At 38.2% G+C, this 24,418-nt stretch overlaps 21 non-coding genes across 21 annotated transcripts; all 21 read right to left on the reverse strand.

Annotated features, from left to right (window-relative positions):
• Positions 1–161: 161 nt before the first annotated feature.
• Positions 162–234, reverse strand: trnav-uac (transfer RNA valine (anticodon UAC)). The gene has a single exon. It is a non-coding gene; the product is annotated as a tRNA-Val (tRNA).
• A 347-nt stretch (positions 235–581) lies between these two features.
• On the reverse strand, positions 582–654 carry trnav-cac (transfer RNA valine (anticodon CAC)). Its single transcript has one exon. It is a non-coding gene; the product is annotated as a tRNA-Val (tRNA).
• Positions 655–795: 141 nt separating this feature from the next.
• trnav-aac (transfer RNA valine (anticodon AAC)) lies at positions 796–868 on the reverse strand. The gene has a single exon. It is a non-coding gene; the product is annotated as a tRNA-Val (tRNA).
• Positions 869–1,635: 767 nt separating this feature from the next.
• On the reverse strand, positions 1,636–1,708 carry trnav-cac (transfer RNA valine (anticodon CAC)). Its single transcript has one exon. It is a non-coding gene; the product is annotated as a tRNA-Val (tRNA).
• Positions 1,709–2,063: 355 nt separating this feature from the next.
• Positions 2,064–2,136, reverse strand: trnav-uac (transfer RNA valine (anticodon UAC)). The gene has a single exon. It is a non-coding gene; the product is annotated as a tRNA-Val (tRNA).
• Positions 2,137–2,892: 756 nt separating this feature from the next.
• On the reverse strand, positions 2,893–2,965 carry trnav-cac (transfer RNA valine (anticodon CAC)). Its single transcript has one exon. It is a non-coding gene; the product is annotated as a tRNA-Val (tRNA).
• A 141-nt stretch (positions 2,966–3,106) lies between these two features.
• trnav-aac (transfer RNA valine (anticodon AAC)) lies at positions 3,107–3,179 on the reverse strand. The gene has a single exon. It is a non-coding gene; the product is annotated as a tRNA-Val (tRNA).
• A 570-nt stretch (positions 3,180–3,749) lies between these two features.
• trnav-uac (transfer RNA valine (anticodon UAC)) lies at positions 3,750–3,822 on the reverse strand. Its single transcript has one exon. It is a non-coding gene; the product is annotated as a tRNA-Val (tRNA).
• A 542-nt stretch (positions 3,823–4,364) lies between these two features.
• Positions 4,365–4,437, reverse strand: trnav-cac (transfer RNA valine (anticodon CAC)). The gene has a single exon. It is a non-coding gene; the product is annotated as a tRNA-Val (tRNA).
• A 5,809-nt stretch (positions 4,438–10,246) lies between these two features.
• trnav-cac (transfer RNA valine (anticodon CAC)) lies at positions 10,247–10,319 on the reverse strand. Its single transcript has one exon. It is a non-coding gene; the product is annotated as a tRNA-Val (tRNA).
• Positions 10,320–10,888: 569 nt separating this feature from the next.
• trnav-uac (transfer RNA valine (anticodon UAC)) lies at positions 10,889–10,961 on the reverse strand. Its single transcript has one exon. It is a non-coding gene; the product is annotated as a tRNA-Val (tRNA).
• A 989-nt stretch (positions 10,962–11,950) lies between these two features.
• On the reverse strand, positions 11,951–12,023 carry trnav-uac (transfer RNA valine (anticodon UAC)). The gene has a single exon. It is a non-coding gene; the product is annotated as a tRNA-Val (tRNA).
• A 775-nt stretch (positions 12,024–12,798) lies between these two features.
• trnav-cac (transfer RNA valine (anticodon CAC)) lies at positions 12,799–12,871 on the reverse strand. The gene has a single exon. It is a non-coding gene; the product is annotated as a tRNA-Val (tRNA).
• Positions 12,872–13,860: 989 nt separating this feature from the next.
• trnav-uac (transfer RNA valine (anticodon UAC)) lies at positions 13,861–13,933 on the reverse strand. The gene has a single exon. It is a non-coding gene; the product is annotated as a tRNA-Val (tRNA).
• Positions 13,934–14,708: 775 nt separating this feature from the next.
• trnai-aau (transfer RNA isoleucine (anticodon AAU)) lies at positions 14,709–14,781 on the reverse strand. Its single transcript has one exon. It is a non-coding gene; the product is annotated as a tRNA-Ile (tRNA).
• Positions 14,782–14,922: 141 nt separating this feature from the next.
• On the reverse strand, positions 14,923–14,995 carry trnav-uac (transfer RNA valine (anticodon UAC)). Its single transcript has one exon. It is a non-coding gene; the product is annotated as a tRNA-Val (tRNA).
• Positions 14,996–15,556: 561 nt separating this feature from the next.
• On the reverse strand, positions 15,557–15,629 carry trnav-cac (transfer RNA valine (anticodon CAC)). The gene has a single exon. It is a non-coding gene; the product is annotated as a tRNA-Val (tRNA).
• A 2,264-nt stretch (positions 15,630–17,893) lies between these two features.
• Positions 17,894–17,966, reverse strand: trnav-cac (transfer RNA valine (anticodon CAC)). The gene has a single exon. It is a non-coding gene; the product is annotated as a tRNA-Val (tRNA).
• Positions 17,967–18,100: 134 nt separating this feature from the next.
• trnav-aac (transfer RNA valine (anticodon AAC)) lies at positions 18,101–18,173 on the reverse strand. The gene has a single exon. It is a non-coding gene; the product is annotated as a tRNA-Val (tRNA).
• Positions 18,174–18,956: 783 nt separating this feature from the next.
• On the reverse strand, positions 18,957–19,029 carry trnav-uac (transfer RNA valine (anticodon UAC)). Its single transcript has one exon. It is a non-coding gene; the product is annotated as a tRNA-Val (tRNA).
• A 5,215-nt stretch (positions 19,030–24,244) lies between these two features.
• Positions 24,245–24,317, reverse strand: trnav-uac (transfer RNA valine (anticodon UAC)). The gene has a single exon. It is a non-coding gene; the product is annotated as a tRNA-Val (tRNA).
• Positions 24,318–24,418: the final 101 nt, after the last annotated feature.

Below are 24,418 nucleotides of genomic sequence, written 5' to 3' on the forward strand. Positions count from 1 at the left end.
AACCACTAGACCACAGAAACTACTGCTACAATTAGCTGCAAGGAGTAAACCGAATTTTAAAAATATTCATGGCACGTATTCGAATTTCCAAAATACAGAATTCATGAAAATAACAATTCTTTGTTGAAAGTACAGTACCTACTGCACTTGTCAAAGAGCACTGTTTCCGCCCGGTTTCGAACCGAGGACCTTTCGCGTGTAAAGCGAACGCGATAACAACTACACTACAGAAACTGCTGCTTGATTTTCCTGCAAGAAGTAAACCGAATTTTACAGATATTCATGGCACGTGTTCAAATTTCCAAAAGTAGGCATTTATGAAAATAACTATTCTCTGTTAATAGTACAGTACCTACTGCACGTGTCAAAGAGCACTGTTTCCTCCCAGTTTCAAACTGAGGACCTTTCACGTGTAAAGCTAACGTGATAACCACTACACTACAGAAACTGCTGCTTGATTTTTCTGCAAGGAGTAAACCGAATTTTAAAAATATTCATGGCACGTATTCGAATTTCCAAAATAAAGAATTCATGAAATTTTCTGTTACCACTACGGTAAATCAGAATGTGTCAATGAGCGTTGTTTCCGCCCGGTTTCGAACCAGGGACCTTTCGCGTGTGAAGCAAACGTGATAACCACTACACTACAGAAACTGCTGCTACATTTAGCTGCGAGGAATAAACCGAATTTTACAGATATTCATGGCACGTATTCGAATTTCCAAAAAACAGAATTCAATAAAATAACAATTCTTTGTTGAAAGTACAGTACCTACTGCACGTGTCAAAGAGCTCTGTTTCCGCCCGGTTTCGAACCGAGGACCTTTCGCGTGTTAAGCGAACGTGATAACCACTACACTACAGAAACTTCTGCAACAATTATCTGCAAGGAGTAAACCGAATTTTAAAAATATTCATGGCACGTATTCGAATTTCCAAAATAAAGAATTCATGAAATTTTCTGTTACCACTATGGTACTTCAGAATGTGTCAATGAGCGTTGTTTCCGCCCGGTTTCGAACCAGGGACCTTTCGCGTGTGAAGCAAACGTGATAACCACTAGACCACAGAAACTACTGCTACAATTAGCTGCGAGGAGTAAATCGAATTTTACAGATATTCATGGCACGTATTCGAATTTCCAAAATACAGAATTCATGAAAATAACAATTCTTTGTTGAAAGTACAGTACCTACTGCACGTGTCAAAGAGCTCTGTTTCCGCCCGGTTTCAAACCGAGGACCTTTCGCGTGTTAAGCAAACGTGATAACCGCTACACTACAGAAACTGCTTCAACAATTATCTGCAAGGAGTAAACCGAATTTTACAGATATTCATGGCACGTGTTCAAATTTCCAAAATTAGGCATTTATGAAAATAACTATTCTCTGTTAATAGTACAGTACCTACTGCACATGTCAAAGAGCACTGTTTCCTCCCGGTTTCAAACTGAGGACCTTTCACGTGTAAAGCGAACGTGATAACCACTACACTACAGAAACTTCTGCTTGATTTTCCTGCAAGAAGTAAACCGAATTTTACAGATATTCAGGGCACGTATTCGAATTTCCAAAATAAAGAATTCATGAAATTTTCTGTTACCACTACGGTAAATCACAATGTGTCAATGAGTGTTGTTTCCGCCCGGTTTCGAACCAGGGACCTTTCGCGTGTGAAGCAAACGTGATAACCACTACACTACAGAAACTGCTGCTACATTTAGCTGCGAGGAGTAAACCGAATTTTACAGATATTCATGGCACGTATTCGAATTTACAAAATACAGAATTCATGAAAATAACAATTCTTTGTTGAAAGTACAGTACCTACTGCACGTGTCAAAGAGCTCTGTTTCCGCCCGGTTTCGAACCGAGGACCTTTCGCGTGTTAAGCGAACCTGATAACCACTACACTACAGAAACTTCTGCAACAATTATCTGCAAGGAGTAAACCGAATTTTACAGATATTCATGGCACGTGATCAAATTTCCAAAATTAGGCATTTATGAAAAAAACTATTCTCTGTTAATAGTAGAGTACCTACTGCACTTGTCAAAGAGCACTGTTTCCGCCCGGTTTCGAACCGAGGACCTTTCGCGTGTAAAGCGAACGCGATAACCACTACACTACAGAAACTGCTGCTTGATTTTCCTGCAAGAAGTAAACAGAATTTTACAGATATTCATGGCACGTGTTCAAATTTCCAAAAGTAGGCATTTATGAAAATAACTATTCTCTGTTAATAGTACAGTACCTACTGCACATGTCAAAGAGCAGTGTTTCCTCCTGGTTTCAAACTGATGACCTTTCACGTGTAAAGCTAACGTGATAACCACTACACTACAGAAACTGCTGCTACATTTAGCTGCAAGGAGTAAACCGAATTATTCAGATATTCATGGCACGTGTTGAAATTTCCAAATTTAGGCATTTATGAAAATAACTATTCTCTTTTAAAAGTACTGTACCTACTGCAGGTGTCAAAGAGCACTGTTTCCGCCCGAGGACCTTTCGCGTGTAAAGCGAACGTGATAACCACTACACTACAGAAACTTCTGCTTGATTTTCCTGCAAGAAGTAAACCGAATTTTAAAAATATTCATGGCACGTATTCGAATTTCCAAAATAAAGAATTCATGAAATTTTCTGTTACCACTATGGTACTTCAGAATGTGTCAATGAGTTTTGTTTCCGCCCGGTTTCGAACCAGGGACCTTTCGCGTGTGAAGCAAACGTGATAACCACTAGACCACAGAAACTACTTCTTGATTTTCCTGCAAGAAGTAAACCGAATTTTACAGATATTCAGGGCACGTATTCGAATTTCCAAAATAAAGAATTCATGAAATTTTCTGTTACCACTACGGTAAATCAGAACATGTCAATGAGCGTTGTTTCCGCCCGGTTTCGAACCAGGGATCTTTCGCGTGTGAAGCAAACGTGATAACCACTACACTACAGAAACTGCTGCTACATTTCGCAGCGAGGAGTAAACAAAATTTTACAGATATTCATGGCACGTATTCGAATTTCCAAAATACAGAATATATGAAAATAACAATTCTTTGTTGAAAGTACAGGACCTACTGCATGTGTCAAAGAGCTCTGTTTCCGCCCGGTTTTGAACCGAGGACCTTTCGCGTGTTAAGCGAACGTGATAACCACTACACTACAGAAACTTCTGCAACAATTATCTGCAAGGAGTAAACCGAATTTTACAGATATTCATGGCACGTGTTCAAATTTCCAAAATTAGGCATTTATGAAAATAACTATTCTCTGTTAATAGTAGAGTACCTACTGCACGTGTCAAAGAGCACTGTTTCCGCCAGGGTTTGGAACCGAGGACCTTTTGCGTGTAAAGCGAACGCGATAGCCACTACACTACAGAAACTGCTGCTTGATTTTCCTGCAAGGAGTAAACCGAATTTTACAGATATTCATGGCACGTATTCGAATTTACAAAATACAGAATTCATGAAAATAACAATTCTTTGTTGAAAGTACAGTACCTACTGCACGTGTCAAAGAGCTCTGTTTCCGCCCGGTTTCGAACCGAGGACCTTTCGCGTGTTAAGCGAACCTGATAACCACTACACTACAGAAACTTCTGCAACAATTATCTGCAAGGAGTAAACCGAATTTTACAGATATTCATGGCACGTGATCAAATTTCCAAAATTAGGCATTTATGAAAAAAACTATTCTCTGTTAATAGTAGAGTACCTACTGCACTTGTCAAAGAGCACTGTTTCCGCCCGGTTTCGAACCGAGGACCTTTCGCGTGTAAAGCGAACGCGATAACCACTACACTACAGAAACTGCTGCTTGATTTTCCTGCAAGAAGTAAACAGAATTTTACAGATATTCATGGCACGTGTTCAAATTTCCAAATTTAGGCATTTATGAAAATAACTATTCTCTTTTAAAAGTACTGTACCTACTGCAGGTGTCAAAGAGCACTGTTTCCGCCCGAGGACCTTTCGCGTGTAAAGCGAACGTGATAACCACTACACTACAGAAACTTCTGCTTGATTTTCCTGCAAGAAGTAAACCGAATTTTAAAAATATTCATGGCACGTATTCGAATTTCCAAAATAAAGAATTCATGAAATTTTCTGTTACCACTATGGTACTTCAGAATGTGTCAATGAGTTTTGTTTCCGCCCGGTTTCGAACCAGGGACCTTTCGCGTGTGAAGCAAACGTGATAACCACTAGACCACAGAAACTACTGCTTGATTTTCCTGCAAGAAGTAAACCGAATTTTACAGATATTCAGGGCACGTATTCGAATTTCCAAAATAAAGAATTCATGAAATTTTCTGTTACCACTACGGTAAATCAGAACATGTCAATGAGCGTTGTTTCCGCCCGGTTTCGAACCAGGGATCTTTCGCGTGTGAAGCAAACGTGATAACCACTACACTACAGAAACTGCTGCTACATTTCGCAGCGAGGAGTAAACAAAATTTTACAGATATTCATGGCACGTATTCGAATTTCCAAAATACAGAATATATGAAAATAACAATTCTTTGTTGAAAGTACAGGACCTACTGCATGTGTCAAAGAGCTCTGTTTCCGCCCGGTTTTGAACCGAGGACCTTTCGCGTGTTAAGCGAACGTGATTTTTTTTTTTTTTTTTTTTTTTTTTTATTATCAAAAATGTTTGTTTACAGTATTTACAGTACAATCTACTGTTTACAGTACAATCCACAGAGAACAATACAGAAGACACTAGACTAACAGAGGCAGGTGAACAATTCACCCCCTATCAAATTATCAACAAAGAAAATATCAAAACAGTGCTTTCAAAAATTATAAGTGATACCTCCACTCTCCTCTCGTGAAATTAACCCACTCCCTTCAACAAAAGACTCATCAAAATGTTCCATCCCATAATTAAACAACATATCTATGTGTTTACTGAACAGTGCTATAAAGATACTCCACACCTGAACCCTCTTTCTGTCAAAAGAAACATAATTCCTCCTACAAAAAATAGCATACCTCACAAAACTCAAAACCATATTCAACAAACACACATTAGCACCCTCACATTTACCAGACACTCCAAATAACAAAAGTTCCTCCCACGCATACTTTTTCACAAAATCTCCCCCCCAGTTTCTACATAACATTTCCTTAACTTTACAAAAAAAATATTTTAAATCCTCACATTCTATAAACAAATGCATAAGAGTTTCCGGGAAACGTCCACATACGTCGCATTCCCTTTCTATCTCACAATTAATTTTCTTTAGCACCACCTTTGTAAATATTCTATTATGTCTTAGTTTGAAATCATTATTTTCACACTCCTTACTATTATATTTTACATTTAAATTTCCCCATATCTTTTTTTCATCCAATTCCGGAAAAACTACTTTCCAAAATTTCTCAGCAGCCGGCCTTCTACACACTTTTCCTACCATTATTCTATACAATCTTTTCACTGGTATACTAGATAAATGTACTTTCTTCTTACTGCTACCAATGAACAAATTAGGAAATACAAATAAATCTTCTCTTTCAACTTCACTATTTATTAAATCAACCCATGCTCTTGGTATACTATTCTTTATCTTGTCATACATATTATTCACTGTTCCCCTTCCCACCTCTTCATCCCATTCATTGATTATGTCAAAAATAGCTTCCCCAGGTAAAAACCCTGGAATTACCTCATATGTATAATCTTTTATTTGCCGTAGACCTGCACTCATAAATACTTTATTATACAAAACTTTTTCTTTGTTCTTGATTTTCTCATTCAGAAATATAGGTTGATTCATAATCAGGTCAATATGTCCACATTCATAATATACATTAGGCAACAACTCTGCCCATGCATTTAGCACCTCTTTATAAAAATCTGGTACCTTTTCAAACATTGCCCTTTTAAGCCCCATCAATAAACCATTATCCTCACAACCACCACTCTCCTCTAAGTAGACTCTAAAGAAGTGTTTCCAGCCATAATCTTCACTGTCATACAAATATTTCTTTACTGTTTTTATCCTAATAGCTTTTCTTTTGACATCTAAATCTACAAGTTTTAAACCTCCATCCACATAGTCAGCAATCAATGTTTTCTGAGATATTCTCACTCCTTTACCATCCCATATAAAATTTGACACCACATTATTCAATTCATTTAGGACCCACTCCGGCATGTCCAGGACTCCCAAAACATACACAAATTTGGATAATACCAAAGCATTTGCAACAATTACTTTCCCTTGTAACTTTAGTTTTCTATTTTTCCAGAAATTCAACGTTAGCTTGACTTTATTAAGGATCCCAGTCCAAGTTATATCTTTTGCCTCTTTCTCCTTTACACCAATGTTTACTCCCAGCACTTTAATAAAATCCTTTGCGCTCTTGAATGGAATCTCACACCCGTTTACATTGATATCCCCAACAAACATTATTTCAGTCTTCTCTATATTAACTTTAGCACCCGATGCCTTGCCATATATATCTATGATCCCCATAATGCTTCCAATACTTTCTATATCCTTCACAGTACAAGTAGTGTCATCAGCGTACTGATGTACAACACTGACACCACCACCTGGGATTCCAACACCCCTTACTTCTTTATTACTATTTATCAATGTAGCTAACGGTTCTGTAGAAACACTGTACAGCAGAGCTGACAAAGGACAGCCCTGCCTTACTGACCTCTCCACAGGGAAAGTATCTGTTAACACTCCGTTACATTTAACACAACTTTTAGCCCCACTATACAACAGGTTGATCCAAGATACAAACTTTGGCCCAAACCCAAACCTCTCCAAAGTCTGTAATAAAAAGCTGTGCTCCACTCTATCGAAAGCTTTGTTAAAGTCCAAACTTAAAACTATACCACCTTCATTTTTCATTTGATTAACAACATCCCTAATTGTACAAATTACATCTGCAATATCTCTTCCAGGTATGCCGTAGGCTTGTGTTGATTCAATAATACTCCCAATCACCTTTTTCATCCTATTCGCTAACACTTTAGTCAGTATCTTATAATCCGAATTTAGAAGGCTAATAGGCCTATAATTTTCTAACTTTAATCTACTGCCCCTATTTTTGAATAAGATCGTTAACATTCCAGTTGACATAGACTCAGGGATTTCCTTATTCTCTTCCATATAATGAAACACCCTCACTAAAATGGGTGCCAAAATATCTACAAAGACTTTATAGAACTCATTTGTTAAACCATCCAAACCCGGACTTTTATTACCTTGCGTGCTAACAATTGCTTCCTTGATTTCCATAATCGAAATCTCTTCATCACACATCATTCTATCTGCCTGCGATACTTTGGCACTAATTGTATCCAACACTTTTACAACACACACTTTATCTACATCATTCTTTTTGTAAAGATTTCTGTAAAAGGTTTCAACTGTCTCTAAGATCCCAACAAAATCGTTTACCTTTACACCTCTTTCATCTTCCAACTCTACAATGTAACTCTTAGTTTGTTTTCTTTTTTCCAGACCCCAAAAAAAGGATGTACATTTCTCTCCCTCCAAAGCGTACTGTGCCCTGCTCCTAACAATAGCACCCAAACATTTATTTTTTTCATAACGACCCAGCTCTGCATGGATTTTCAAATAATTCACAACATCATAGTCTGGATCCGTATCAGCCTTTTCAAGTTCATGCAACATCCTATTCCTAAGCATTATTTCTTTCTGCTTATCTAAACGGTTATGATTTTTTGCGTACCTAATACTCCTATTTTTTACTTTTACTTTCACTTCCTCCCACCATAAACACACATTCTCTTTTAACAGTACATTAGACATTTCATCATTAATACATTCAACAATTTCATTTCTATATCCTTCCTCCTTTAACAGACTGGCATTTAAACACCAGACACCTCCCCCTCTCCTCTCCACACCAAAACCCATTTGAAATGACATTACTGCATGATCACTATATGCTGTAAAGGTATATGACACCTTCTTAACATTCTGCACCAATTCTTGTTTTGCTAGACATAAATCAATTCTGCTTTGTTTTAATTCCTTTAGAACCACCTGCCTTCTAGAGAATACTCTTCTGTTTGGATTTTCAGCCCTCCATATATCGACTAGATTCTCCTCATTCATAAGTTTCCATAATGCATTTCTAGAAGAGTCATATCTGAATTTAGCACAACTAGAGGCATCCATTCTACTACACCTCACATTAAAATCTCCTATCAGTATACAGTTTTCTGAGCACAGTGTTTTTAATTTGTGAAACATTTCTCTCCTTTCAGATTCAATGTTTGAAGCATAAACATTAATTAAACGAAAAACTACATTTTGAACTTCAAATTCAATTACAATAAGTCTGCCATCATTGTCAGCATATATTTCTTTTACATTTTGCACCACATCATTTTTTATCAAAATAGCCACACCACATGTTTTATCCCCTCCATGACTACAAAAAATTAAATCTGACCATTTACTCTTAATCTCCTGCATTTTGGAGTCTGTCCAATTGGTCTCTTGAAAACACAACATGTCTGCCTTAACAGACACTAATACCTGCTCAAATTTGCTCATGTTTCTCAAACTGTTACCATTTAGGGATGCGACTGTAATCATTATGAATGTGTGCAGAAGTATAATCAGAGCCAAACAAGTCCTTAAAAATCCTACTTTTTCTTTTTTCCAAAACCCATCATCTCCCTGGTTTTCGACAATGACCTCTTATTTTTTACAAACAACTGAAGATCCTCACTATCTATTTCATCATCCGTCTCTTTATTTGGATTTTTGGGGGGATCGGCGGGGAAGCCTTTTGAAAAGTGCGCTTTAACAGTGCCCGTGACTTCAGTGGACCCAGCCCACTCTTTGGTGTAATTTTTACACAGGCTTAAAGCTGGCTCAGGCACCTGAGAAGCACCTTGCACCATCTCTACCTGTGTATGTCTTTCACCCATCATGTGCTGCTGTTCCACCTTGTCAGCAGCAGAGACTAAAACGGCGTCTCGTGCTTTGCCAGGAGACATTACAGGCTCTTCAAGCTTATCTGCCACTGTCTCTGGAGTCACACTCTCCATGTCACTCTCATCCTCCCTCTCCATAGGCACACTCCCCTCTTCCTCAGACGTGAGGTCCATTGTTTGCAAAAGTAAGTGATTTTCTCCCTTATTACAGCTACATCTAACTTTAGGTCTGTCACACATTTTGCACACATTTCCTATGTTCCGACATTCTCTGGCATAATGCCCTTGTTCACTACATTTGTGGCATGTGAATTCCGGACATTCCTTAAGTATGTGCCCCGGCTGAATACATAATCTACATACCTTCACTTGATTGTCGTGGATTACACGAAAATATTCAAATCCCTCGACAGTGTTAAATTTAGTAGAATATGGCAAGGATTGCACATTGTCTGTAAACTTTACCTTGCAAAATCTTGTCCCATCTACAATGTCCGTTCCTGGCCACATCCTCCTCTTGATTGGCGTGGTCGCCTTCACCTTCCAGCCTTTTAGTTTCTCTTCTATCTCCTCATCCGTAATGTATGCGGGCAAGTTCAAAAAGGACACCACCAGCTCATCGTTCCCTAGTTCTTTAGCCATGATTTGACAGTTCTTTATCTTTAGCCCGTCTATTAGTCTTTCTTTTCCATTTACATGAGACATTGTTACTTCATACTTATTCCCGTCTTTCATTCGACATCCCAGTATTGTTCCGCAAACTTCCTTTATTCCTCTCAGCAATTCCATCGTTGTTATTTTCCCTTCTCCACTTATTTCCACGTTCACCGTCAGTTCCTTCTCATATGTTCTTTTTTTCAGTTCTTCGTTTAACATTCTGATTTCACTGTTGTCCTTTCTCGTCGTCGTTTGTATTCTTGATGTCGAAGCCATGTTGTCCATGTTGTCCGAAGCCATGCTGATGGGGGACAATAGCAAAAACGTTTCACAGAAACTTCACTACAGTCACTCACAAACTTTCAAACTTATAAGTCAACTAGACCTCCAAAAAAAACGATATTCTCTCTCAAGCACTCAGACACCTGCTTCTCTTCCACTTCCTGAAACTCCAAAAAGGGGCGTGTGAAGCGGACGTGATAACCGCTACACTACAGAAACTGCTGCTTGATTTTTCTGCAAGGAGTAAACCGAATTTTAAAAATATTCATGGCACGTATTCGAATTTCCAAAATAAAGAATTCATGAAATTTTCTTTTACCACTATGGTACTACAGAATGTGTCAATGAGCGTTGTTTCCGCCCGGTTTCGAACCAGGGACCTTTCGCGTGTGAAGCAAACGTGATAACCACTACACCACAGAAACTACTGCTACAATTAGCTGCAAGGAGTAAACCGATTTTTAAAAATATTCATGGCACGTATTCGAATTTCCAAAATACAGAATTCATGAAAATAACAACTCTTTGTTGAAAGTACAGCACCTACTGCAAGTGTCAAAGAGCTCTTTTTCCGCCCGGTTTCGAACCGAGGACCGTTCGCGTGTTAAGCGAACGTGATAACCGCTACACTACAGAAACTGCTTCAACAATTACCTGCAAGGAGTAAACCGAATTTTACAGATATTCATGGCACGTGTTCAAATTTCCAAAATTAGGCATTTATGAAAATAACTGTTCTCTGTTAATAGTACAGTACCTACTGCACATGTCAAAGAGCAGTGTTTCCTCCTGGTTTCAAACTGAGGACCTTTCGCGTGTTAAGCGAACGTGATAACCGCTACACTACAGAAACTGCTTCAACAAATATCTGCAAGGAGTTAAGCGAATTTTACAGATATTCATGGCACGTGTTGAAATTTCCAATTTTAGGCATTTATGAAAATAACTATTCTCTTTTAAAAGTACTGTACCTACTGCACGTGTCAAAGAGCACTGTTTCCGCCCGGTTTCGAACCAGGGACCTTTCGCGTGTAAAGCGAACGCGATAACCACTACACTACAGAAACTGCTGCTACATTTAGCTGCAAGAAGTAAACCGAATTTTACAGATATTCAGGGCACGTATTCGAATTTCCAAAATACAGAATTTATGAAAATAACAATTCTTTGTTGAAAGTACAGTACCTACTGCACGTGTCAAAGAGCTCTGTTTCCGCCCGGGTTCGAACCGAGGACCTTTCGCGTGTTACGCCAACGTGATAACCACTACACTACAGAAACTTCTTCAACAATTATCTGCAAGGAGTAAACCGAATTTTACAGATATTCATGGCACGTGTTCAAATTTCCAAAATTAGGCATTTATGAAAATAACTATTCTGTGTTAATAGTACAGTACCTACTGCACATGTCAAAGAGCAGTGTTTCCTCCCGGTTTCAAACTGAGGACCTTTCACGTGTAAAGCTAACGTGATAACCACTACACTACAGAAACTGCTGCTTGATTTTTCTGCAAGGAGTAAACCGAATTTTAAAAATATTCATGGCACGTATTCGAATTTCCAAAATAAAGAATGCATGAAATTTTCTGTTACCACTATGGTATTTCAGAATGTGTCAATGAGCGTTGATTCCGCCCGGTTTCGAACCAGGGACCTTTCGCGTGTGAAGCAAACGTGATAACCACTACACCACAGAAACTACTGCTACTATTAGCTGCAAGGAGTAAACGGAATTTTAAAAATATTCATGGCACGTATTCGAATTTCCAAAATACAGAATTCATGAAAATAACAATTCTTTGTTGAAAGTACAGTACCTACTGCACGTGTCAAAGAGCTCTTTTTCCGCCCGGTTTCAAACCGAGGACCGTTCGCGTGTTAAGCGAACGTGATAACCGCTACACTACAGAAACTGCTTCAACAATTACCTGCAAGGAGTAAACCGAATTTTACAGATATTCATGGCACGTGTTGAAATTTCCAAATTTAGGCATTTATGAAAATAACTATTCTCTTTTAAAAGTACTGTACCTACTGCACGTGTCAAAGAGCACTGTTTCCGCCCGGTTTCGAACAGAGGACCTTTCGCGTGTAAAGCGAACGCGATAACCACTACACTACAGAAACTGTTGCTTGATTTTCCTGCAAGAATTAAACCGAATTTTACAGATATTCAGGGCACGTATTCGAATTTCCAAAATACAGAATTTATGAAAATAACAATTCTTTGTTGAAAGTACAGTACCTACTGCACGTGTCAAAGAGCTCTGTTTCCGCCCGTGTTCAAACCGAGGACCGTTAGCGTGTTAAGCGAACGTGATAACCGCTACAATACAGAAACTGCTTCAACAATTATCTGCAAGGAGTAAACCGAATTTTACAGATATTCATGGCACGTGTTCAAATTTCCAAAATTAGGCATTTATGAAAATAACTATTCTCTGTTAATAGTACAGTACCTACTGCACATGTCAAAGAGCAGTGTTTCCTCCTGGTTTCAAACTGAGGACCTTTCGCGTGTTAAGCGAACGTGATAACCGCTACACTACAGAAACTGCTTCAACAATTATCTGCAAGGAGTAAACCGAATTTTACAGATATTCATGGCACGTGTTCAAATTTCCAAAATTAGGCATTTATGAAAATAACTATTCTCTGTTAATAGTACAGTACCTACTGCACATGTCAAAGAGCAGTGTTTCCTCCCGGTTTCAAAATGAGGACCTTTCACGTGTAAAGCTAACGTGATAACCACTACACTACAGAAACTGCTGCTTGATTTTTCTGCAAGGAGTAAACCGAATTTTAAAAATATTCATGGCACGTATTCGAATTTCCAAAATAAAGAATTCATGAAATTTTCTGTTACCACTATGGTACTTCAGAATGTGTCAATGAGCGTTGTTTCCGCCCGGTTTCGAACCAGGGACCTTTCGCGTGTGAAGCGAACGTGATAACCACTACACCACAGAAACTACTGTTACAATTAGCTGCAAGGAGTAAACCGAATTTTAAAAATATTCATGGCACATATTCGAATTTCCAAAATAAGTCAATAATGAAATTCTTTGTTAACACTATGGTACTTCTTGAATGTGTCGATGAGCGTTGTTTCCGCCTGGTTTCGAACCAGGGACCTTTCGCGTGTGAACAAACGTGCTAACCACTACACTACAGAAACTGCTGCTACATTTAGCTGCGAGGACTAAACCGAATTTTACAGATATTCAAGGCACGTATTCGAATTTCCAAAATACAGAATTCATGAAAATAACAACTCTTTGTTGAAAGTACAGCACCTACTGCACGTGTCAAAGAGCTCTGTTTCCGCCCGGTTTCGAACCGAGGACCTTTCGCGTGTTAAGCGAACGTGATAACCGCTACACTACAGAAAATGCTTCAACAATTATCTGCAAGGAGTAAACCGAATTTTACAGATATTCATGGCACGTGTTCAAATTTCCAAAATTAGGCATTTATGAAAATAACTATTCTCTGTTAATAGTACAGTACCTACTGCACATGTCAAAGAGCACTGTTTCCTCCCGGTTTCAAACTGAGGACCTTTCACGTGTAAAGCGATTGTGATAACCACTACACTACAGAAACTGCTGCTACATTTAGCTGCAAGAAGTAAACCAAATTTTACAGATATTCATGGCACGTATTCGAATTTCCAAAATACAGAATTCATGAAAATAACAATTCTTTGTTCAAAGTACAGTACCTACTGCACTTGTCAAAGAGCTCTGTTTCCGTCCGGTTTCGAACCTAGGACCTTTCGCGTGTTAAGCGAACGTGATAACCGCTACACTACAGAAACTGCTTCAACAAATATCTGCAAGGAGTTAAGCGAATTTTACAGATATTCATGGCACGTGTTGAAATTTCCAATTTTAGGCATTTATGAAAATAACTATTCTCTTTTAAAAGTACTGTACCTACTGCACGTGTCAAAGAGCACTGTTTCCGCCCGGTTTCGAACCAGGGACCTTTCGCGTGTAAAGCGAACGCGATAACCACTACACTACAGAAACTGCTGCTACATTTAGCTGCAAGAAGTAAACCGAATTTTACAGATATTCAGGGCACGTATTCGAATTTCCAAAATACAGAATTTATGAAAATAACAATTCTTTGTTGAAAGTACAGTACCTACTGCACGTGTCAAAGAGCTCTGTTTCCGCCCGGGTTCGAACCGAGGACCTTTCGCGTGTTACGCCAACGTGATAACCACTACACTACAGAAACTTCTTCAACAATTATCTGCAAGGAGTAAACCGAATTTTACAGATATTCATGGCACGTGTTCAAATTTCCAAAATTAGGCATTTATGAAAATAACTATTCTGTGTTAATAGTACAGTACCTACTGCACATGTCAAAGAGCAGTGTTTCCTCCCGGTTTCAAACTGAGGACCTTTCACGTGTAAAGCTAACGTGATAACCACTACACTACAGAAACTGCTGCTTGATTTTTCTGCAAGGAGTAAACCGAATTTTAAAAATATTCATGGCACGTATTCGAATTTCCAAAATAAAGAATGCATGAAATTTTCTGTTACCACTATGGTATTTCAGAATGTGTCAATGAGCGTTGATTCCGCCCGGTTTCGAACCAGGGACCTTTCGCGTGTGAAGCAAACGAGATAACCACTACACCACAGAAACTACTGCTACAATTAGCTGCAAGGAGTAAACCGAATTTTAAAAATATTCATGGCACGTATTCGAATTTCCAAAATACAGAATTCATGAAAATAACAATTCTTTGTTGAAAGTACAGTACCTACTGCACGTGTCAATGAGCGTTGATTCCGCCCGGTTTCGAACCAGGGACCTTTCGCGTATTAAGCGAACGTGATAACCGCTACACTACAGAAACTGCTTCAACAATTACCTGCAAGGAGTAAACCGAATTTTACAGATATTCATGGCACGTGTTGAAATTTCCAAATTTAGGCATTTATGAAAATAACTATTCTCTTTTAAAACTACTGTACCTACTGCACGTGTCAAAGAGCACTGTTTCCGCCCAGTTTTGAACCGAGGACCTTTCGCGTGTAAAGCGAATGTGATAACCACTACACCACAGAAACTACTGCTACAATTATCTGCAAGGAGTAAACCGAATTTTACAGATATTCATGGCACGTGTTCAAATTTCCAAAATTAGGCATTTATGAAAATAACTATTCTCTGTTAATAGTACAGTACCTACTGCACATGTCAAAGAGCAGTGTTTCCTCCTGGTTTCAAACTGAGGACCTTTCGCGTGTTAAGCGAACGTGATAACCGCTACACTACAGAAACTGCTTCAACAATTATCTGCAAGGAGTAAACCGAATTTTACAGATATTCATGGCACGTGTTCAAATTTCCAAAATTAGGCATTTATGAAAATAACTATTCTCTGTTAATAGTACAGTACCTACTGCACATGTCAAAGAGCAGTGTTTCCTCCCGGTTTCAAAATGAGGACCTTTCACGTGTAAAGCTAACGTGATAACCACTACACTACAGAAACTGCTGCTTGATTTTTCTGCAAGGAGTAAACCGAATTTTAAAAATATTCATGGCACGTATTCGAATTTCCAAAATAAAGAATTCATGAAATTTTCTGTTATCACTATGGTACTTCAGAATGTGTCAATGAGCGTTGTTTCCGCCCGGTTTCGAACCAGGGACCTTTCGCGTGTGAAGCGAACGTGATAACCACTACACCACAGAAACTACTGCTACAATTAGCTGCAAGGAGTAAACCGAATTTTAAAAATATTCATGGCACATATTCGAATTTCCAAAATAAGTCAATAATGAAATTCTTTGTTAACACTATGGTACTTCTTGAATGTGTCGATGAGCGTTGTTTCCGCCTGGTTTCGAACCAGGGACCTTTCGCGTGTGAACAAACGTGCTAACCACTACACTACAGAAACTGCTGCTACATTTAGCTGCGAGGACTAAACCGAATTTTACAGATATTCAAGGCACGTATTCGAATTTCCAAAATACAGAATTCATGAAAATAACAACTCTTTGTTGAAAGTACAGCACCTACTGCACGTGTCAAAGAGCTCTGTTTCCGCCCGGTTTCGAACCGAGGACCTTTCGCGTGTTAAGCGAACGTGATAACCGCTACACTACAGAAAATGCTTCAACAATTATCTGCAAGGAGTAAACCGAATTTTACAGATATTCATGGCACGTGTTCAAATTTCCAAAATTAGGCATTTATGAAAATAACTATTCTCTGTTAATAGTACAGTACCTACTGCACATGTCAAAGAGCACTGTTTCCTCCCGGTTTCAAACTGAGGACATTTCACGTGTAAAGCGAACGTGATAACCGCTACACTACAGAAACTGCTGCTACATTTAGCTGCAAGGAGTAAACCGAATTTTACAGATATTCATGGCACGTATTCGAATTTCCAAAATACAGAATTCATGAAAATAACAATTCTTTGTTCAAAGTACAGTACCTACTGCACTTGTCAAAGAGCTCTGTTTCCGCCCGGTTTCGAACCGAGGACCTTTCGCGTGTTAAGCGAACGGGATAACCGCTACACTACAGAAACTGCTTCGACAATTATCTGCAAGGAGTAAACCGAATTTTACAGATATTCATGGCATGTGTTGAAATTTCCAAATTTAGGCATTTATGAAAATAACTATTCTCTTTTAAAATTACTGTACCTAATGCACGTGTCAAAGAGCACTGTTTCCACCCGGTTTCGAACCGAGGACCTTTCGCGTGTAAAGCGAAAGTGATAACCACTACACTACAGAAAGTGCTGCTTGGTTTTCCTGCAAGAAGTAAACTGAATTTTACAGATATTCAGGGCACGTATTCGAATTTCCAAAATACAGAATTTATGAAAAAACAATTCTTTGTTGAAAGTACAGTACCTACTGCACGTGTCAAAGAGCTCTGTTTCCGCCGGGTTTCGAACCGAGGACCTTCCGCGTGTTAAGCGAACGTGATAACCGCTACACTACAGAAACTTCTTCGACAATTATCTGCAAGGAGTAAACCGAATTTTACAGATATTCATGGTACTTGTTCAAAATTCCAAAATTAGGCATTTATGAAAATAACTATTCTCTGTTAATAGTACAGTACCTACTGCACATGTCAAAGAGCACTGTTTCCTCCCTGTTTCAAACTGAGGACCTTTCATGTGTAAAGCGAACGTGATAACCACTACACTACAGAAACTGCTGCTACATTTAGCTGCAAGGAGTAAACCGATTTTTCCAGATATTCATGGCACGTATTCGAATTTCCAAAATACAGAATTCATGAAAATAACAATTCTTTGTTGAAAGTACAGTACCTACTGCACGTGTCAAAGAGCTCTGTTTCCGCCGGGTTTCGAACCGAGGACATTCCACGTGTTAAGCGAACGCGATAACCACTAGACTACAGAAACTGCTGCTTGATTTTCGCGCAAGAAGTAAACTGAATTTGACACATATTCAGGGCACGTATTCGAATTTCCAAAATACAGAATTTATGAAAATAACAATTCTTTGTTGAAAGTACAGTACCTACTGCACGTGTCAAAGAGCTCTGTTTCCGCAAGGTTTCGAACCGAGGACCTTTCGCTTGTTAAGCGAACGTGATAACCACTACACTACAGAAACTTCTTCAACAATTATCTGCAAGGAGTAAACCAAATTTTACAGATATTCATGGCACGTGTTCAAATTTCCAAAATTAGGCATTTATGAAAATAACTATTCTCTGTTAATAGTACAGTACCTACTGCACATGTCAAAGAGCAGTGTTTCCTCCCGGTTTGAAACTGAGGACCTTTCACGTGTAAAGCTAACGTGATAACCACTACACTACAGAAACTGCTGCTTGATTTTTCTGCAAGGAGTAAACCGAATTTTAAAAATATTCATGGCACGTGTTCAAATTTCCAAAATAAAGAATGCATGAAATTTTCTGTTACCACTATGGTACTTCAGAATGTGTCAATGAGCGTTGTTTCAGCCCGGTTTCGAACCAGGGACCTTTCGCGTGTGAAGCGAACGTGATAACCACTACACCACAGAAACTACTGCTACAATTAGCTGCAAGGAGTAAACCGAATTTTAAAAATATTCATGGCACGTATTCGAATTTCCAAAATAAGAGAATAATGAAATTCTTTGTTAACACTATGGTACTTCTTGAATGTGTCGATGAGCGTTGTTTCCGCCCGGTTTCGAACCGAGGACCTTTCGCGTGTTAAGCGAACGTGATAACCGCTACACTACAGAAACTGCTTTAACAATTATCTGCAAGGAGTAAACCGAATTTTACAGATATTCATGGCACGTGTTCAAATTTCCAAAATTAGGCATTTATGAAAATAACTATTCTCTGTTAATAGTACAGTACCTACTGCACATGTCAAAGAGCACTGTTTCCTCCCGGGTTCAAACTGAGGACCTTTCACGTGTAAAGCGAACGTGATAACCACTACACTACAGAAACTGCTGCTACATTTAGCTGCAAGGAGTAAACCGATTTTTCCAGATATTCATGGCACGTATTCGAATTTCCAAAATACAGAATTCATGAAAATAACAATTCTTTGTTGAAAGTACATTACCTACTGCACTTGTAAAAGAGCTCTGTTTCCGCCCGGTTTCGAACCAAGGACCTTTCGCGTGTTAAGCGAACTTGATAACCACTACACTACAGAAACTGCTTCAGCAATTATCTGCAAGGAGTAAACCGAATTTTACAGATATTCATGGCATGTGTTGAAATTTCCAAATTTAGGCATTCATGAAAATAACAATTCTTTGTTGAAAGTACAGTACCTATTGCACGTGTCAAAGAGCTCAGTTTCCGCCCGGTTTCGAATCGAGGACCTTTCGCGTGTTAAGCGAACGTGATAACCACTACACTACAGAAACTTCTGCAACAATTATCTGCAAGGAGTAAACCGAATTTTACAGATATTCATGGCACGTGTTCAAATTTCCAAAATTAGGCATTTATGAAAATAACTATTCTCTGTTAATAGTAGAGTACCTACTGCACTTGTCAAAGAGCACTGTTTCCGCCCGGTTTCGAACCGAGGACCTTTCGCGTGTAAAGCGAACGCGATAACCACTACACTACAGAAACTGCTGCTTGATTTTCCTGCAAGAAGTAAACCGAATTTTACAGATATTCATGGCACGTGTTCAAATTTCCAAAAGTAGGCATTTATGAAAATAACTATTCTCTGTTAATAGTACAGTACCTACTGCACATGTCAAAGAGCAGTGTTTCCTCCTGGTTTCAAACTGAGGACCTTTCACGTGTAAAGCTAACGTGATAACCACTACACTACAGAAACTGCTGCTTGATTTTTCTGCAAGGAGTAAACCGAATTTTAAAAATATTCATGGCACGTATTCGAATTTCCAAAATAAAGAATTCATGAAATTTTCTGTTACCACTACATTAAATCAGAATGTGTCAATGAGCGTTGTTTCCGCCCGGTTTCGAACCAGGGACCTTTCGCGTGTGAAGCAAACGTGATTTTTTTTTTTTTTTTTTTTTTTTTATTATCAAAAATGTTTGTTTACAATATTTACAGTACAATCTACTGTTTACAGTACAATCCACAGAGAACAATACAGAAGACACTAGACTAACAGAGGCAGGTGAACAATTCACCCCCTATCAAATTATCAACAAAGAAAATATCAAAACAGTGCTTTCAAAAATTATAAGTGATACCTCCACTCTCCTCTCGTGAAATTAACCCACTCCCTTCAACAAAAGACTCATCAAAATGTTCCATCCCATAATTAAACAACATATCTATGTGTTTACTGAACAGTGCTATAAAGATACTCCACACCTGAACCCTCTTTCTGTCAAAAGAAACATAATTCCTCCTACAAAAAATAGCATACCTCACAAAACTCAAAACCATATTCAACAAACACACATTAGCACCCTCACATTTACCAGACACTCCAAATAACAAAAGTTCCTCCCACGCATACTTTTTCACGAAATCTCCCCCCCAGTTTCTACATAACATTTCCTTAACTTTACAAAAAAAAATATTTTAAATCCTCACATTCTATAAACAAATGCATAAGAGTTTCCGGGAAACGTCCACATACGTCGCATTCCCTTTCTATCTCACAATTAATTTTCTTTAGCACCACCTTTGTAAATATTCTATTATGTCTTAGTTTGAAATCATTATTTTCACACTCCTTACTATTATATTTTACATTTAAATTTCCCCATATCTTTTTTTCATCCAATTCCGGAAAAACTACTTTCCAAAATTTCTCAGCAGCCGGCCTTCTACACACTTTTCCTACCATTATTCTATACAATCTTTTCACTGGTATACTAGATAAATGTACTTTCTTCTTACTGCTACCAATGAACAAATTAGGAAATACAAATAAATCTTCTCTTTCAACTTCACTATTTATTAAATCAACCCATGCTCTTGGTATACTATTCTTTATCTTGTCATACATATTATTCACTGTTCCCCTTCCCACCTCTTCATCCCATTCATTGATTATGTCAAAAATAGCTTCCCCAGGTAAAAACCCTGGAATTACCTCATATGTATAATCTTTTATTTGCCGTAGACCTGCACTCATAAATACTTTATTATACAAAACTTTTTCTTTGTTCTTGATTTTCTCATTCAGAAATATAGGTTGATAAATAATCAGGTCAATATGTCCACATTCATAATATACATTAGGCAACAACTCTGCCCATGCATTTAGCACCTCTTTATAAAAATCTGGTACCTTTTCAAACATTGCCCTTTTAAGCCCCATCAATAAACCATTATCCTCACAACCACCACTCTCCTCTAAGTAGACTCTAAAGAAGTGTTTCCAGCCATAATCTTCACTGTCATACAAATATTTCTTTACTGTTTTTATCCTAATAGCTTTTCTTTTGACATCTAAATCTACAAGTTTTAAACCTCCATCCACATAGTCAGCAATCAATGTTTTCTGAGATATTCTCACTCCTTTACCATCCCATATAAAATTTGACACCACATTATTCAATTCATTTAGGACCCACTCCGGCATGTCCAGGACTCCCAAAACATACACAAATTTGGATAATACCAAAGCATTTGCAACAATTACTTTCCCTTGTAACTTTAGTTTTCTATTTTTCCAGAAATTCAACGTTAGCTTGACTTTATTAAGGATCCCAGTCCAAGTTATATCTTTTGCCTCTTTCTCCTTTACACCAATGTTTACTCCCAGCACTTTAATAAAATCCTTTGCGCTCTTGAATGGAATCTCACACCCGTTTACATTGATATCCCCAAGAAACATTATTTCAGTCTTCTCTATATTAACTTTAGCACCCGATGCCTTGCCATATATATCTATGATCCCCATAATGCTTCCAATACTTTCTATATCCTTCACAGTACAAGTAGTGTCATCAGCGTACTGATGTACAACACTGACACCACCACCTGGGATTCCAACACCCCTTACTTCTTTATTACTATTTATCAATGTAGCTAACGGTTCTGTAGAAACACTGTACAGCAGAGCTGACAAAGGACAGCCCTGCCTTACTGACCTCTCCACAGGGAAAGTATCTGTTAACACTCCGTTACATTTAACACAACTTTTAGCCCCACTATACAACAGGTTGATCCAAGATACAAACTTTGGCCCAAACCCAAACCTCTCCAAAGTCTGTAATAAAAAGCTGTGCTCCACTCTATCGAAAGCTTTGTTAAAGTCCAAACTTAAAACTATACCACCTTCATTTTTCATTTGATTAACAACATCCCTAATTGTACAAATTACATCTGAAATATCTCTTCCAGGTATGCCGTAGGCTTGTGTTGATTCAATAATACTCCCAATCACCTTTTTCATCCTATTCGCTAACACTTTAGTCAGTATCTTATAATCCGAATTTAGAAGGCTAATAGGCCTATAATTTTCTAACTTTAATCTACTGCCCCTATTTTTGAATAAGATCGTTAACATTCCAGTTGACATAGACTCAGGGATTTCCTTATTCTCTTCCATATAATGAAACACCCTCACTAAAATGGGTGCCAAAATATCTACAAAGACTTTATAGAACTCATTTGTTAAACCATCCAAACCCGGACTTTTATTACCTTGCGTGCTAACAATTGCTTCCTTGATTTCCATAATCGAAATCTCTTCATCACACATCATTCTATCTGCCTGCGATACTTTGGCACTAATTGTATCCAACACTTTTACAACACACACTTTATCTACATCATTCTTTTTGTAAAGATTTCTGTAAAAGGTTTCAACTGTCTCTAAGATCCCAACAAAATCGTTTACCTTTACACCTCTTTCATCTTCCAACTCTACAATGTAACTCTTAGTTTGTTTTCTTTTTTCCAGACCCAAAAAAAAGGATGTACATTTCTCTCCCTCCAAAGCGTACTGTGCCCTGCTCCTAACAATAGCACCCAAACATTTATTTTTTTCATAACGACCCAGCTCTGCATGGATTTTCAAATAATTCACAACATCATAGTCTGGATCCGTATCAGCCTTTTCAAGTTCATGCAACATCCTATTCCTAAGCATTATTTCTTTCTGCTTATCTAAACGGTTATGATTTTTTGCGTACCTAATACTCCTATTTTTTACTTTTACTTTCACTTCCTCCCACCATAAACACACATTCTCTTTTAACAGTACATTAGACATTTCATCATTAATACATTCAACAATTTCATTTCTATATCCTTCCTCCTTTAACAGACTGGCATTTAAACACCAGACACCTCCCCCTCTCCTCTCCACACCAAAACCCATTTGAAATGACATTACTGCATGATCACTATATGCTGTAAAGGTATATGACACCTTCTTAACATTCTGCACCAATTCTTGTTTTGCTAGACATAAATCAATTCTGCTTTGTTTTAATTCCTTTAGAACCACCTGCCTTCTAGAGAATACTCTTCTGTTTGGATTTTCAGCCCTCCATATATCTACTAGATTCTCCTCATTCATAAGTTTCCATAATGCATTTCTAGAAGAGTCATATCTGAATTTAGCACAACTAGAGGCATCCATTCTACTACACCTCACATTAAAATCTCCTATCAGTATACAGTTTTCTGAGCACAGTGTTTTTAATTTGTGAAACATTTCTCTCCTTTCAGATTCAATGTTTGAAGCATAAACATTAATTAAACGAAAAACTACATTTTGAACTTCAAATTCAATTACAATAAGTCTGCCATCATTGTCAGCATATATTTCTTTTACATTTTGCACCACATCATTTTTTATCAAAATAGCCACACCACATGTTTTATCCCCTCCATGACTACAAAAAATTAAATCTGACCATTTACTCTTAATCTCCTGCATTTTGGAGTCTGTCCAATTGGTCTCTTGAAAACACAACATGTCTGCCTTAACAGACACTAATACCTGCTCAAATTTGCTCATGTTTCTCAAACTGTTACCATTTAGGGATGCGACTGTAATCATTATGAATGTGTGCAGAAGTATAATCAGAGCCAAACAAGTCCTTAAAAATCCTACTTTTTCTTTTTTCCAAAACCCATCATCTCCCTGGTTTTCGACAATGACCTCTTATTTTTTACAAACAACTGAAGATCCTCACTATCTATTTCATCATCCGTCTCTTTATTTGGATTTTTGGGGGGATCGGCGGGGAAGCCTTTTGAAAAGTGCGCTTTAACAGTGCCCGTGACTTCAGTGGACCCAGCCCACTCTTTGGTGTAATTTTTACACAGGCTTAAAGCTGGCTCAGGCACCTGAGAAGCACCTTGCACCATCTCTACCTGTGTATGTCTTTCACCCATCATGTGCTGCTGTTCCACCTTGTCAGCAGCAGAGACTAAAACGGCGTCTCGTGCTTTGCCAGGAGACATTACAGGCTCTTCAAGCTTATCTGCCACTGTCTCTGGAGTCACACTCTCCATGTCACTCTCATCCTCCCTCTCCATAGGCACACTCCCCTCTTCCTCAGACGTGAGGTCCATTGTTTGCAAAAGTAAGTGATTTTCTCCCTTATTACAGCTACATCTAACTTTAGGTCTGTCACACATTTTGCACACATTTCCTATGTTCCGACATTCTCTGGCATAATGCCCTTGTTCACTACATTTGTGGCATGTGAATTCCGGACATTCCTTAAGCGAACGTGATAACCGCTACACTACAGAAACTGCTTCAACAATTATCTGCAAGGAGTAAACCGAATTTTACAGATATTCATGGCACGTGTTGAAATTTCCAAATTTAGGCATTTATGAAAATAACTATTCTCTTTTAAAAGTACTGTACGTGTCAAAGAGCACTGTTTCCGCCCGGTTTCGAACCGAGGACCTTTCGCGTGTAAAGCGAACGTGATAACCACTACACTACAGAAACTGCTGCTTGATTTTCCTGCTAGAAGTAAACCGAATTTTACAGATATTCAGGGCACGTATTCGAATTTCCAAAATACAGAATTTATGAAAATAACAACTCTT

The sequence above is a fragment of the Salmo salar genome, chromosome 18 (genome assembly GCF_965601325.2).
Source record: "Salmo salar chromosome 18, fSalSal1, whole genome shotgun sequence".
Classification (NCBI taxonomy): domain Eukaryota; kingdom Metazoa; phylum Chordata; class Actinopteri; order Salmoniformes; family Salmonidae; genus Salmo; species Salmo salar.